The sequence below is a fragment of the Canis aureus genome, chromosome 8, assembly GCF_053574225.1.
Source record: "Canis aureus isolate CA01 chromosome 8, VMU_Caureus_v.1.0, whole genome shotgun sequence".
Lineage (NCBI taxonomy): Eukaryota > Metazoa > Chordata > Mammalia > Carnivora > Canidae > Canis > Canis aureus.
Window position 1 is genome coordinate 19,486,753 of NC_135618.1, and position 15,720 is coordinate 19,502,472.

Genomic DNA, 15,720 nt, shown 5'->3' on the forward strand with positions numbered 1-15,720 from the left:
TTCCGAAAGCTAACCTCTTAGAATCCACTCTAAACACAATGCAAGCCCTTGAAAGCAACTAGCTAGTCCAGAGTACACAATGATCAATTTTGCCAGATGACTGGGGTGGCAACAGATGTCCAGACCTCTGCCCCAGTACCCCACCGCCATCATCACCACTGTGTAACAGAAATACGTCTACGCACATTCCAGTTTCCTCTGCTCTACTTCTTCCACAATACCTCCCTAACTAGCTGGTAGATTCTGACCCAGCTCCTCATCTTGGCTTGCCTTTGCTTTATTTATACCAACTCTAACCTTTGGTCACTCACCTCCTTTGATGCCTGTGAACATTATTATCTCTTTCCTTCAATACCCGAGGATATAAGGCAAGTTGGTAACAAAGAATAATCCTACATTTAGGTCCAGTTTTATCCAAAGTCTGAAACTTGGCTATCCTTTTCTGATTTCTGTTTCATTAGCACCTTTTGACTGATAAAAAGGAATGCCCTTTGGGTAACAATCGCCTATTTTTTCCATCTCCAGAAGCTTCTATTTTCACCCTACTCCCTAGCATCGTTATTTCTGCCAAGAGCTTGACTCATAATGTGGCAAATGTACCTGCAGGGCTCCTTTCTTAGATTAAGTTCAAGAATGCTGAGTGAAAAACATAGCACTAAGCCTTGGGAAAAGCAACCCAACCAAACGTGGGCTCTAGAATCAGATTGGGTGGACTCAACTCCCAGCTGTGACATTTATGAGCTGTTTACACTGAGCAAGTCAATTGCTATCTTTACCATCAAATGGGGATATGAGCAGCTGCCCCATAAGATTGTTGTGGATGTGAAAGGAGTTAATGCATAGAATGCTCCTGCAATAGTGCCTATCACATAGTAAGTGTTCAGTTAATATTTTCTGTTATGCCGCCATCACTGTTATTTTATAGACCTAGGATTCGTTTCTTCTTGTATTTTAAGAATATTGTCTTGTAGGATGCCTGGGCGGCTCAGTTGGTTAAGCCTCTGCCTTCAGCTTGGGTCATAGTCTCAGGGACTTGGGATCAAGCCCCACATCATGCTCCCTGCTCAATGGGGAGTCTGCTTTTCCTCCTCCCTCTGCCCTTCCCCCGGCTCATGCTCTCTCACTCTCTTTCTCTCAAATAAATAAAATCTTTAAAAAAAATAATATTGCCTTGTAACTTTTGTGTATCTCTGAAATTTGTTTTTTGATAATCTAGAGCCATTTATTGTTATCACATTAAGCCCACATGTAGGTCACATGTCGATCTTTACATTTCTTTATGTTTCAGTAACATTTGGATTCTCTGAAGTTTTTCTGCCTCAATTTTTCCCTATAACCTTTACACACACGCACGTGTGCGCGCGCACACACACACACACAGCATTCTTTAGTACACACCAGCAAAGTTTCAAGCTTTCATTCACCAAATATATTGACTAAAGAAAATCCAGCAAACTGTTAAAGAGAGTTCTGTGAATAAAAGCTGTCAATTAACCAGAATCAATTTTGAGTGCTTTCCTTGAAGAGTAAGGCAGGAGAGAGCTAGGCGCATCTTAATCCAGTGGAAGGACCCAGGACAGAGGCTAGCCTGTAACAAGGAAGCCAGCCTGGAAACACCAGAGGATAAGGTGAAAGCTGAACAAGGGAATATAAACAGAGCAGCAAAGCAGAATGAGGCTGAGGTTCACAGTGGAGAGTCCCATGACCAAGCCAGATTGACAATGTTTGGAAATGACCCACTGACTGGTCATTTCAGAAGATCTATTGTCGGCCTTTCCTCTAAGCCATGCTTTGGAACACTTATTTCTTAGTTATCTGACCAAATCCCAAGGGAGGAGGGATTTCCAGAAGAAAAAGAAAAAGGGGAGAGGAGGGAAGAAGAGAAATTTTCTTGTACATCTCCTGAGTTCAGTACAATTTCAGTCCCATCTGCTATACTTTTTTTGCATATATTATTCATTATGAAAATAAAATTAATTTTCATAATGATGGCACTGAATTACAAGAAGTTCTTCAAAGAGCAAAGATTAAAATGAATCATGACGTGACAATTAAAATGTGTTCACCATACGCTACTAAGGCCGACAATGTTCCACAATGTTTCTGTCACAAACGTTAAATAGAGATTTTCTAACTATATCTAAGTAATTCAAAATTTCACTAATTAGAATAGGAATGGCAAAAAGAAAAAGCCTCATGTGTCTCATATAACAACTGTAGTCTATTGGTTGGGGCTGCCTGGATTACTGTGTTAAGAAGGATTCTGGGACCAATCCAAGCTGAGCAGAAACGTGGTTCTGCAATAATTCTGAACTGTGAACATGACATTCTCTGAGAATTCTAACGAAAACCAAGATCTGTTACCACTAATTTTAAACAAATAATTAACACTCACTATAACCAGAGAAGCTACAAATTTTTCAGTAGAAAGTTCCAGAAAACTACTAGGTGACATGCTTCTTTCATAATTTACAAGTTTTAACTTGGTTTCACAAAATTGTAAACACTAGGTAAACTCTTATGAGCCTTATGGTATTTTTGAGGTTAACAAATAACCATGACCCCACTTACAGAGGGTCTACTGGCCCCAACCACAACCAGAAAGTTGAAATCACAGCTTCTCATTTTCCTGACATCATCATCTAAAGGAGTTTGCAATTTAGGTACATCCTATGTTAGTTAATGAAGGTCCTGCAATTTTAAATGCTGGGCTCCCCAATTATTCTTACTTGCTCATAGGCATCTAATTCCACATCTCAGAGATAAATCATGTTATCATCTAGATTAGTGGCCCTTAGCTCTTTGACCTTCCATGCATGTTTAAGGCTTTTCAGTTTGGCTTCTCTCCTTAATTAGGAGAAGCAGCCTTGTATTTTAAGAATGTCACTGTTTAAAACAATGTGAATTTTACATTACACATTTGCCTCGAAGCATCTGCAATGAACTCTTTTTTTATAAATCAAAACAAATATGAATTTAAAACCAACCAACTATTAGGTTCTATAACCAGAATTATGTTGTTCTTGACCCTGTTGGTATAGAAATCCAAATTCCTTTGTTGAAGATTGGTTCCTACAGTACATTATTCTCATAAATCTCTTTATTTCTGGGAAGTTCAAAGGGAGCAAAAACAAAATTTGCAGAAAAGCACCAAATTAGCAATTAAAGTCTCTAATGTAAGACCTAAACTATAATGCTCCATTCCAAAAGATTAAATATTAAACCTTTGGAACAATATATTCAATTCCACAGAACAGAAAGGGCAGCAGAGAAAAAGTGCAAACTTCAACATTAGTTGCTGAGTTTAGTGTTGCTTACAGTTTTCTTCTTTACTCTCAATCCTGTTACAAATAATGCAAACCTGTTTTTATTAATTTACATTAAGTTCATTTAACACTGATGAAACAGACCAGAAATGTATAATGAGGAACATTTAACAAGCTCCCGAATTAGGGCTAATCATGCTCTGTTTACGAGAGCTTATTTCATTCTTGGAAAATATCCTGGTAGAAAGCTCCATCCCTATTTAACAAGTAAAAAGGAGAGAGTCACCAGCTACCGATAACAAAGAAATGAACAAGCTTAATAATCTCCAATTTGGTTTTCCACTCCACTTAATGATGGAGGCAATTCGAGCTCTGTGGCCAGAGTACATGAGGAAGCATCCACAAGTACTGAAAATTTAATTAAAAGTCAGAAAGCCATTGCAATGAAGACTCAGCAGAAAGCCATTTATTTTTAAAATCTAATATATTCTTCATGACTAAAGGCTAAAGCACATGCTGACTTACACATTTAGCTGTAACTGATTTAAGCTACTTGATGATTTTTTTCTTTTTTTTTTTCTTTTTCTTTTTTTTTTTTTTTTCCTGCTCACAGGGTGGTGCTCAATTTGCAATGAAGTAAATTGGCAGAATTTAATTTGGTGGATTTTTTTAACTCTGTAAAAAGAAACCTCATTAAAGCTACACAATCAGCTGTATACCTTTTTTTTTTTTCATCATTAACTAGCCTAACTGCAGGTAAAAGAGATACAATTATGGATTTATATAAATCCAATTGTCAATTTACAGCTGAAAGACTGGTGAGTTACCTCATTTTAAATGGGTTATTTTTTTCCCCTTAACCTTTCTTTGTTTTAATGAGGATTCAGTTTGTCACTGTCTGAGAAGTCTGCTAGCAGGAAGTTTCTTGGAAATTATAAGGAATAAAAAGTAGGAATTGGAGAAGATACTTGGCTTAATTTCAAATTTGCTGTAAGACTCGACATTTGAAATTTATCTCCAGAGCAGGATATTGTCCATCAGGTACCATCCTGTAGTGCAGAAAGCCAGGACAACAAGAACACCTAAAGAAAGCCTTGAGAATAAAGGGGAGTAGAGAGAAATTTCTTCAATGGGGTAGAAGTCCAAAGAACATTAGGTAAAACTGGGCCTTCCAAAGAGACCTTGGTATGGGTGTATTTTGCATATTTCATTGTACCTTGTTCAAAACAAAAAATGGCTTTGAAGCGACTAAGTCCTCAAAGTGATACTCCAGAAAGCAAAACTTCCCACCACCCCAAGAGATGTGATTGGGGTCCCTCTACTCTACTCTGTAGTCCAAAGCTGCCCAGGTGGTTAAAGCTGCCATGCATTCCCTCTGGGTAAAAGTAACTCGGTGGCACTTAGTCATCAACCTTCTATTCCTTTCTCTGAGATCACAGTTTGGGAGGGTTCTGAAATCCATGGCATTCTTGGCCCTTTTTCTTCTCTGCTTTCTTGAGTCTAAATTAAATAGCAAATCCATTCCTCCAGTTAGCCAACACTAATACACTAGCAGTGATTAAATTGGGGTGGTCATCTCATTTTACCTCCATCACTTCCTGCAAAGGAGACAAAAAGTGAGAATTTTCCTAAGGGCGCAGTATAAACCTCCAGTCTTTCCCCCTCTCAAGGGAGAATATTGCTGTATCTGGTAATTCTTTTTATTGGCCAAAGAGAACATGGTACATGATTAGGATTAGCTGACTTTGAAGTGCAAGGTCTAGGAAAGTAGTTCTAGACCACCTATTGTTGTTTATATTCAATGTTCCTATGCTCCCATATTTAGGCATTGGCCCAAACTCCCACTTTTTCTGGTGCCCCTAAATGTAAAGACTGCAGACTTTTTTAGCATGTGACTCATTTGTTTTATTGGACATCCTTGGGACAAAGGCTTATGAAATTATGATGTGTAGGTATATAACTGACCCAAAAACCAGCCTTCCGCTTCTGCAGAAATAGTGTTTGATTGCTTCTCCATTATCATTTCCAAGTAACCTGAATGCTACAAATATTTGAATCAATAGCTCTCTCCCATCCAGAACTTTCTTGGTGCTAGTCCCTCCCTGAGAACATGGAGAGCCAAACCACTCCTCATTGCAATTTGGATCCAATTTCTCTTATCAAAAAGCAACCACAATGGTATCTAACAATTCAGGCTTTATTTGACACTACCCATCCTCAAAGAGTGTCCTATACTTATATGATCTATAAGGAGTACGTCCAAACCAGAAAAACAATCCCTGTGCTATGACTCTGCCTTCAGGAGAGTTTGAATGTTTTTCAAACTTTTGGTAGTTGGTGTCCAGAATGAAGTATAATAGTCTATTCCTTTTTTTAATATTTTATTTATTTATTCATGACAGACAGAGAGAGAGAGAGAGAGAGAGAGAGAGAGAGAGACGCAGAGACACAGGCAGAGGGAGAAGCAGGCTTCATGCAGGGAGCCCAACGTGGGACTTGATCCTGAGACTCCAGGACCACACCCTGAGCTGAAGGTGGCACTAAACCACTGAGCCACCCGGGCTGCCTGATCATCTATTCCTAAATACTTGTGAAGTATGAACCTCTCCCCAAGGAGAAGACTATTGAACTAAAAAAAAAACCTTCAGCACCTATTAATCCTGCAATGTTCTTTGTCACAGACGTTACTGAACTTCATAATGACCTCACCTCATCCTATGGCCCTATTGTCACACTTTAACATAAAAATCCTGGTCACATAAGATTCACATCCATAACAACTGCCAAAACTATCACAACAATCCTGAAGGAGGCTGAGCGTCCATGACAAATGAGAACCAGGGATATCAGTTTATCACCCTATTTGTGAATAGTTCTTCAAACACTTAAAAAATTCAACAATGATAAAATAGGGTTTTCACTGAAACAAGACCCATCATCAGAACTGTAGGTTCCTCCTCCTTCCTATTACCAATTTTACTGCAACATTACCACCTATGCCTTCTTCCAAACACTTTGTTTCATTCTATTTATACTTCTATACCTCCGCATTTCCTGGCTCCTACTATCTAAGTTCTGTCTCCCCGGTGGACAATGACATCAAGTCTCAGGGACCTACAGATGACATTTATTCCGGCTCTTAGACCCCAAGAAAGAACATAGACAAAGTACACTAACCAGCCACACAGTCTAGAAAGCATCCACTCCAATGGGTGATTTGGTATGACACCTCAGAAGAGCTGAGACGAGTCTCATTAGCTTATTGGCCCACACAATTAACTCAGTGGTCTTCTGATGGCAGCTCTCTCCATTACCCATAGTCCTTGTTTCCTCACTTGTTCTTCTGCTGGTTCAATTAAAACTAACTCTAGCCCTTAAAATTATGCATCCCACTGAGCCATTCAGTCCCATTCACCCATGTACCACAATGCTAAGTCATATATAAAAATCAATCTTGTTTTATACAGCTCCTACTGTTGCAGGAGGATAGACACAGAAGTTATACCATAGAAATCACCAGTCTAAATTGGAAGGCACCAACATGGGCAGTGGGTGGAGACAAAAGCCAGGAGTATGTTCCCCAGGTTGCTGGAGTGTCAATTCTGGCTCAGATTTGATTCCTTTCCCTGCAACACTACTACTCTTGCCCAGATTCTCCTTCTGCTCATGGTTCCTTTTTGTTTTTGTTTTTAAATCTTGATATGTATATTGCATTTTCTACTCCAGAAAGAATAGAACCTTGATATTAACCATTCTATTATGCTTTCAACCTTCCCAAAGACAATAGTGTTTTCTTTGAAAGAGTAGGATCATAGGTTCCCAATGACCCACTATTTTATGCAGTCTGAATGGGAAAAAAAAAAAAAGTTGAAAGACTTTTGCTATAATTTATGTGAGGTCTAATAAACATTTTAACTGTACTTAATTGTACTGATGGGAGAAATCAAAAGACAAGAACAAACTCAAGAACTATTCAAGTAAAAAAACTATTCAAGCGTACTGTTGGCAGAACTGACGATTGATTAGAAACTGCAGGTTTCTAGCTTGACATCCATGGTTGATGATAGCATCAATGGCAATAAATAATAGGAATGCAAAGTGGAGAATAGAAGGAAAAAGTCAGGGCATGCTCCGTTTGAGGTGCCTGCAGAAAAATTAGATGGAAATATCCAGCAGCAAATTGAATAGGGAAACCAAAATTTGGAAATGTAGATTTGGGCAACTACAGCAAAAGAGTGGTAATGAAATCATGTGACTGCATGAGATTTCCTAGATGGCTTATATTAAATAAATAAATAAATAAATCAGGGAAGTGTGCTAAGGCCCAAACCACTGAGAACCTTCATGAGATGAGATCTAAAGAGGAGTCTAGAAAAGAGATTTAAAGGGCCACCTCAACCTGAAACACATTGTAGGATTATGACACGTGAAATGTATCTACATGTGGGAGTATGTGTGCAGGTTAAGATTTATAAGAGAATGGAGAAAAGTACTGAAGGATGTACACCAACCAGATTGTACAGGTAGGTACAAGGCTGAGAAAAGAAGGAAACAGTACATAAAAAGGAAAGGAGCAGTGAAGAAAATAATCATGTAAGTATAATCTTAAAGGATCACATTTATGTAAAAATCTGTGTGTGCATGCATACATGCACATAAAGAAAATAAGAATAAAAATGAGAAAGAATAGGACTGGCTGTGTTTATTCTCTCTTGGGATTTTCCAGGGTACACTCCAAGTGAAAAAGCAAAATGCAGATTAATGAGCATAGCATGTCCTACTTAGTGCGATTTTCTTAAATTATGCACAAGCATGTATTTATGTATCTGTACATCTGAGAAAAGGAGCAATGTGTAAAAGACCCACATCAGTCAGCTATCACTGAATCCCTGAAAACCATGAAACAGGAAATGGAAGGGTGAGGGGAGCAGTGATAATTAGTGGTATCTCAATATGTCTTTACATCGTTTCACTTGTAACAAGAACAGACTACTTTGTAGTTGAGAAAACATCAAATGAAAAATTTGAAAATCAGAGCAGTGGTCTCCTGAAATTTAAGTTCAGTTGCAGTAGCCTGTACCTCATCAGAAAACACCACCACATCTTTTCTTTGGAATGTCCTATTACTCAACGTTGATCCAGAGGCCACATTTTATTAAGGGTTCCTCAGGCTACTACTTTTGGAAAACCTACTCAGTATCATCCTAACTCCTTTTATACCTTATCTGTTCAGGAATCTTTTTTTTTCCTCCTCTATTTTCAAGTGCAGACCATTTTATATAACCCTTAAACATCTTTGGCCTCTTAACTATTTATTCCTCTTTGAACTTTTCAATATACATGAGAAAAACCTGTCTGTATTATCTTTGGTAAAATCAATGAGTTCATAATCAAAATTAATTTTTGTTAAGTTAACCAATGTGGCAAAAATGTTCTTGAAACATGAACGATGCAATTATTTTTATACATTGTTTACAGATTACATAGTTTTTATACATAATTTTTTTCAAATCTGTCATTTAGATTAAAGAAATGTATGAGCTAAAAATTTGAGAACTTTTTGAATATACTTTAATGATAAGTTAGAAAGTCAAGGCTATATCTTCAAGATACCCAGGATCAGGTTCTCCAAAGAGAATACCATATAAGCACTGAGAGAACACTACCCACAAGGAACACCACGTCCATATATCCCATGGCAAACTGCTTGGACTGAGGTCAAAAGTGAGATTTAATAAATGACTTCAATTACATGGTGAAAAAACATAAAATCTGCCTGAATGTGTTGTCTCTTCCCTCTTCTGCAATGTCTAACATCATCTTTTTCACTTATTCCACTAGAAATCTATTCAAGGTGAAACTGGCTTTAACCAAAGATATACCCAAAGCTTTCAGATTTTACACATAACTCTGAAAAGTGACCAAGAATTACTCCCCCTTTCCTAGGATCTCAACAGGGATTTAACTCAGTAGAATGTCAACTCGGTTGAAAAAAATTTTGATGCGTGGCTCCAGCTCAGCAAGCTCAGAAAATATACAGGTTAGGCTCCAGCTTTAATTAGGTCATTGTTGAAAAAACAACAACAACAACAACAAACATCAGTTTGGCTCATAGTTTGGTGGAATTCAGTAACTAGCTTCAAACTGAAGCCCAGAAGACGCAGAAGTGCTTAATAGTCTGGTGCAAGTACCAAAACAAACAAAAAAACCTAGATTATTACTAACATTCCTTCTACTTGGGACAACATGGTTAGGATTTTGTTTTCTGAAGAATAAAGGACACTTAGTGTACTTTTACCTAATGAAGAAAGACTTCTCTGCCACCAAACTGAATCTTCTCTCTATAGAAGATGACAATGGAAAGCAAAGGATGACCCCCTGAGGTGGATGATCCCTCCTGCCTGAAGCAGTTCCACAAATTCTTTGTTGGATGATCTGGCTGGAGAAAGGGGGACATCTGATAGGGCGAAAGGAAGTGGAACGGGGGAGATGGTCAAGATGCACCTGTCATACGAGTAGGGTTCGGGACTTCCTGGCAGGTTGAAGGTTATGCTGTACCCTGGCACTAGTTTAATAAGAAGATATGGTATGCACCTATTTAGGCACACAGAAACTTTTGTTCATATGTCTCCTGAAACTCTAGAACTCTTTTCCCTTTATTAATATGAAGGGCTCCTTGACAGGATCCCCCATCAGCCCAGAATAGCCCAGGTTTGAGAAATCTATAACATGCCCCTAACTCTTGAACTTTAGGTTTTTTATTCTTCTCCCCTTGCTCTTAATTGTGTAGAAGTAAATGCAACATAAGCAATGTAAAAATCAAGTCTTGCTAAATATAAGAACACAGAGCAAAATATCTGAGAAAGGTTACACCTCTTTAAAGATGCAAATTGATAATGGAGCTCAATATCAAAACAACAGAGCGCTGTTAATTTTTTAAAAGGTGCAAATTGCTAATCTTACTTAAGGCTTTTTTTTTGAATTGCTTATTAAGAGTCCTAGCACACACACAAAAAATTAAACAAAATAAACTCTTAAAATAGAAGGAAAGGGGACTAACTATGAACTGAGCTACAATTCTTCGCTTCATTTTTGGCTTGCTGCTTTCAGTAATGGCTGTGAAAGTTTGGAGACTTTCTATTCTTTATCCCATAGTCAGTCTAGAAGTCCCCACACTTGGTTTATCCATTATCTATTTCCACAACATAACCACCACCACCTCAGAAATATATAACAATAAATGTTATTTAGCCTCCTAGTTTGGGGTTCAGCTCCTGTCAGCTAACCGTGGCTGGTCTTACCTGGCCTCCCTCATACATCTGCAGTTAGCTGAGGGTTGACTGGTTGGCTCTGCTGATCTCAGCTGAATTGCTCACATACCTGGGATCACCTCTGTTGACAGAGCTTCGACTGGGGTGACAGGGCAACTAGTCTCTGCTCCACGTAGTTCACCCTTCAGCAAGCTAGCCCAAGCATTCTCGTGGCCATGACAGGAGCAACACTTGAAGCAGAAACATGTAAGTGCTTTTTCAACCATCTGCAAGTATCACATAGATAAGCAGTTGATTTGTAGTCATCCTGTGGAGGTGGGATGGATACTGCCTCCCCACTCCTTCTAATTAAGAGGTTGGATGTCAAGACTGATGACCCTTCACACACAGAGAATTTGAAAGAGTTTATTACTCATACAAGAAACTTCTTGGAGTAGAAGGGTAGACACAAAACAATCTGGAATCATAAGAGGAGAAAGTGTGTTGGGCTTTTATAGTGGCTAGGTGGCAGGTGGGGTTGGGGAAGGGTTTGTCATGTGGGTTGGAGAATTCAAACTTCCCATTGATGCCAAAAGCTCGGGAGGTGGATGTTTCTTTCTTTGTCAAAAGCCAGATGTACAGTGATGGAGAAGGGAGGGGTAGAGGTCTAAATGTGTCTAAGGGCAAACATGAAGATTAGAATCAGACTAATTACAACATTCCATTGGCCAAAGAAAGTCACTTGACCAAACTCAGAATCAAAAGGGGTAAATCAACTCCAATGAGAGGAATTACAAAATCGTATGCCCAAAGTGTATGGATAGAGAAAGGATGCAGAAGTGAGACTACTCATGCAATCAATCTAATGCACCTAATGAAGATTCCTGACTATGACATTATTGCCTCCAGAAAAATATTCAGATACCTGTGATGAAACAATAGGTTATGCACTCAAGACACTGGAGAAGTACGGGAAAATGATGAACCCAAAGAGTTGATGAATTTTATGTGACCCCTGATAAAGAAAAAAGAAATGTGGAATCTTAAAAACATCAACTGAATTAACAGGTTAGAGGTTAGGGAGTGGAGAGAGTGCGGCTAGATCCCAAATTTGATGTCTGTCCTTTCCTAAGTCATGATATTAGGTCTTTGCTAAGTCAGTGTAATTATCTTTTTTAGTGAATCCTCCCAAGGAAGAAATATCCTAACCTGGTAAGTCTCCACAAAATTTATCACAATTTCACATCCTTCCCTAATCCATTATGCAAATGTGAAAAATCCATAACAGTATCAGTATTGATCTAAGTAAAATATAGCAAGAAGAGAAAGCCTGCTGATCATTAGCCTCCTTTTCAAATACCCCTCCTCATTAATAATATAAAATAAGGTACTTTGTATGTTATCCACCATTCTGCATTATTTCTCCTCCACCTAATCAACAAGTACAGGGCACCTGGTATGTACAATAAGTAAAATGCTCTTAGTTTTCCCTCAACACCACCATCCACACACCCACTATGGGGACACTGGTCTCAACCATCTGCCTCTTCAGAAACTTGAGAGTGGAATCAGTGGTTATCCTGAGAAGCACCAGAGCTGGCAGACAAGTTCAGCCCAACCCAGGAAAGACAAGACAGAATTACCACAATTTAGAACACTTTCTCCAAGTAGCTGAAAAGAAGCTTCAAATTTTGGATTCTTTAGGAAAGATCCTACTACAAAAGGATAACATAAGAGATAGAAAAGGATGTAACTCATGAGAATTCAAAATCCTAGGGAACAAATATGCCAGTGAAAGCAAATGCCAATGACCTCTCCTAAAGGTCCATTGCCTTTTACCTTCCACATCCCATCACCACTTCTGTCCATTTGATTCTTTAATGTCCAACAAATCCATTCATTCTTATCCAACCTCTTAACCTATACATAACCCAGATACTTAAGAGCCATTCACCCATGACTCCCCAGTATTTGCAGGATGATTCCCTGGCTCCATTATATAGAACCTAAGACTCTCCACAAAACTCTCTTTCCCATCTCCCCAGTCTCATCATTTGCCATTATATCCCCACATCTTCCATCTGCATTTCCTCCTGGGCCCACCACATTCACTTGAGGCTCCATGATTCCAGAACTCATCTCTCGCCCTGAAGCACCCTTCAGTGTTTCAAACCACTTCCAAATCATTCTTCATGTCCTAGTCCATATGCCTCATGCATTGTGAACTCTTCCCCACCTCTTCCAGACACCATTATTTCAGGTCTTTGCATGCTTATTACACTTTCCTCCTATCTTTATTGTAGCCCCTATCCAACTGTAGCATAATAGCTGTTGATCTATTTATTTCTGGTTAGACTACGAGCTCGCTGAAAGCTGGGACTATCTCAATCCTCTTTATATCTGTCCTTATATCTGTAACAGCTTGTCTCTCTCTCTCTCTTTTTAATGTACTAATTACAGTTTTATTTTTGTTTTGTTTTGTTTATATTTTTTATTGAAGTTTGATTTGCCAGCATATAGTATAACACCCAGTGCTCATCCCATCAAGTGCTCTCCTCAGTGCCCATCACCCAATCACCCCATCCCCCCGCCTGCTTCCCCTTCTAGTTCCCCTTGTTCGTTTCCCAGAATTAGGAGTCTCTCATGTTTTGGGAAAGGAGGGAAAATGAGTGGGAAAAATGAGAGAGGGTGACAGCTTATCTCTTATATCTGTGCCCATAGCACAATGCCCAAAACCTAGCAGGTACTCAATCCATGTCTGATAAATCCATGAATGAATGCCTTAATTCATTGTTTCTTCCTCACAGATCTTTTCTCTCCCTCATACCACCAGAGTGGTGTTAATGGCGGTCACTGGGACAAGCTTAACACGGAATCCTCCATCAGCAGCAGCTACCTACAAACTTCTGAGAGGTAGACCCTAAAAGATGAAGACACCAAAAGAAACATAATGAAAGACATATGGAAAAGTGAAAGAGAGAATGAGAAAGGTGGAATGGGAGGAACCAGAAGAGAGAAGTAACAGATTCAAAAGTGACTGGATAGGCAAAAAGAAAAATAAAGTAAGGTAAGAGTTATGACAGTAAAGGGAAGCCACACCAAGGTAAGAAGGAAAGAGACTGAAAAAAGAGAGAGAGAGAGAGAGAGAGAATGAAAATAAGGAAACCAATGAGATGGTTCAAAGGAAAGTGAAAAGACTTACTCAGGGGACCCCTGGGTGGCTCAGCAATTGAGTGCCTGCCTTCAGCCCAGGGTGTGGTCCTGGAGACCCAGAATCAAGTCCCACAGCAGGCTCCCTGCATGAACCCTTCTTCTCCCTCTGCCTGTGTCTCTTCCTCTCTCTCTCTGTGTCTCTCATGAATAAATAGATAAAATATTTTAAAAATATACAATTAAAAAAAGACTTACCCAAGAAGCATAGTGTTAAAAAGTACCTGAGGTAGAAATTTTTTAAGTGTTCAATTCTACCCAAAACAGTATAAGGGGAAGTTGTCACATGGTGAAACTTAAAACAAGCGAAGAAAAGGCATAACAATCCTTCTCCTCCTGTTTAGATGGTATAAAATACTAAATCATAATTAAAGCACTTTACCAACAAGACTAATTAAAATAGGTAGGTCAACATTATTGAACTAGTTTTAAGAGAAAACTACCCTTGGAGCTAGGAAGATTAGATACCTCAACAGGATCACACAAATGTTCCTCCAAAAAAGAGCTGTGAATGCTGCAGAGACAGTTACATAAAGAACCAACTATGCGAGGCTCCTGGGTGGCTAAGTTGGTTGAGCATCTGACTGGATTTCAGCTTGGGTCATGATCTCAGGGTTGTGAGATAGAGCCCTGTGCTCAGTGTGGAGTCTGCCTGGGATTCTCACCCTCTCCTTCACTCTCTGCCCCTCCCCCTACTTACATGTGCACTCTAGCTCTCTCAAATAAATAAAATCTTAAGAAAAAAAAATAGTAGACTTGCAAGAAATCTCCCAGGGCAGAAGAAAAGAAAAATATAAATGAGCAAAGGACAGATAATATACAAATTTATTAACTGATTCCTGGAAAATGCCTAGCGTTTTAGATATATCACCTTGTGTCCAGTCAGCTATATCCCAGGATACTGAGAATCAAGCCCACGAAAGAGTGTTTCATTTGGCAGCAAACTGCAGTTTCATTCAGTTTCCCAACTTAGAGGTAAGGCCAAAGATAAGAGGAAAACCCAAAAGAGAGGTCTGGCAGGATCAGGAATCTGACCCTGGTGCAAGTTGATGATACTTCTAACGGCTTGTCTCTTCCTTACTGGAATCCCTGTAAGTCAAGTCCTTAATACACACGGGAGGGTTTTCCAGCAAAGTCACTGAAACCCCTGTGACATTCTGAGTCACCTGGGTCCCCACTGTACTTCTCTCAGAGCTATTATGCCTGGACCACAATCACAGGTTTACAAGTGTTCTCCCCTACTAGACTGTGAGTACCTTGAGGTCAAGGTTTGTGTCTTCCTCATCTCTTCCCACAAAGCATCTGGCAAGATGTCCATCATGTAATAAGTGATAAATAAACTAAGTGAAATAGATGAATAAATGAATGAGCACTTTACAAGTGCTGTTTGATCTTTAAGCCAAGCCCCCTGAGGGTTTGTGACAACTCTCTGGGCACCTAGCTACAATTTGAAATATTCACCACTAGATGGCACTATTTTAATGAGGTAGTAGAGCGCTTACCCTAACCTCCTTATATCTGATACTAATATGCTCTAATGAAAGAGCTACTATTATTCCCAAAGTGAAATTTTTTAACCTTGGGATTTCTCTTAAATTTCCATTATACTCACATGTTTGACTTTCAAAAAGAAAATACTCTCCAGGGATCCCTGGGTGGCGCAGCGGTTTGGCGCCTGCCTTTGGCCCAGGGCGTGATCCTGGAGACCCGGGATCGAATCCCACATCAGGCTCCCGGTGCATGGAGCCTGCTTCTCCCTCTGCCTGTTTCTCTGCCTCTCTCTCTCTCTCTGTGACTATCATAAAAAATAAATAAATATTTTTAAAAAAAAAAAGAAAATACTCTCCAATAAATTCTCATTTTCCCCCAATCCCATTGCTATGACCACATAAATCACCAACAGGAAGTTCAATACCTCCTCCATAAGCCTAGGGAACTTCCATTGTTAAGATCTATTATTGTTATAGGCATTTTCAAGCTCATACATAGGGTCT

At 39.2% G+C, this 15,720-nt stretch overlaps 1 pseudogene; it reads left to right on the plus strand.

The window, feature by feature from the left end:
• The first annotated feature begins 10,752 nt into the window (after positions 1-10,752).
• The window catches only part of LOC144318233 (CD9 antigen pseudogene), an 85,890-nt pseudogene continuing 80,922 nt past the window's right edge, over positions 10,753-15,720 (plus strand).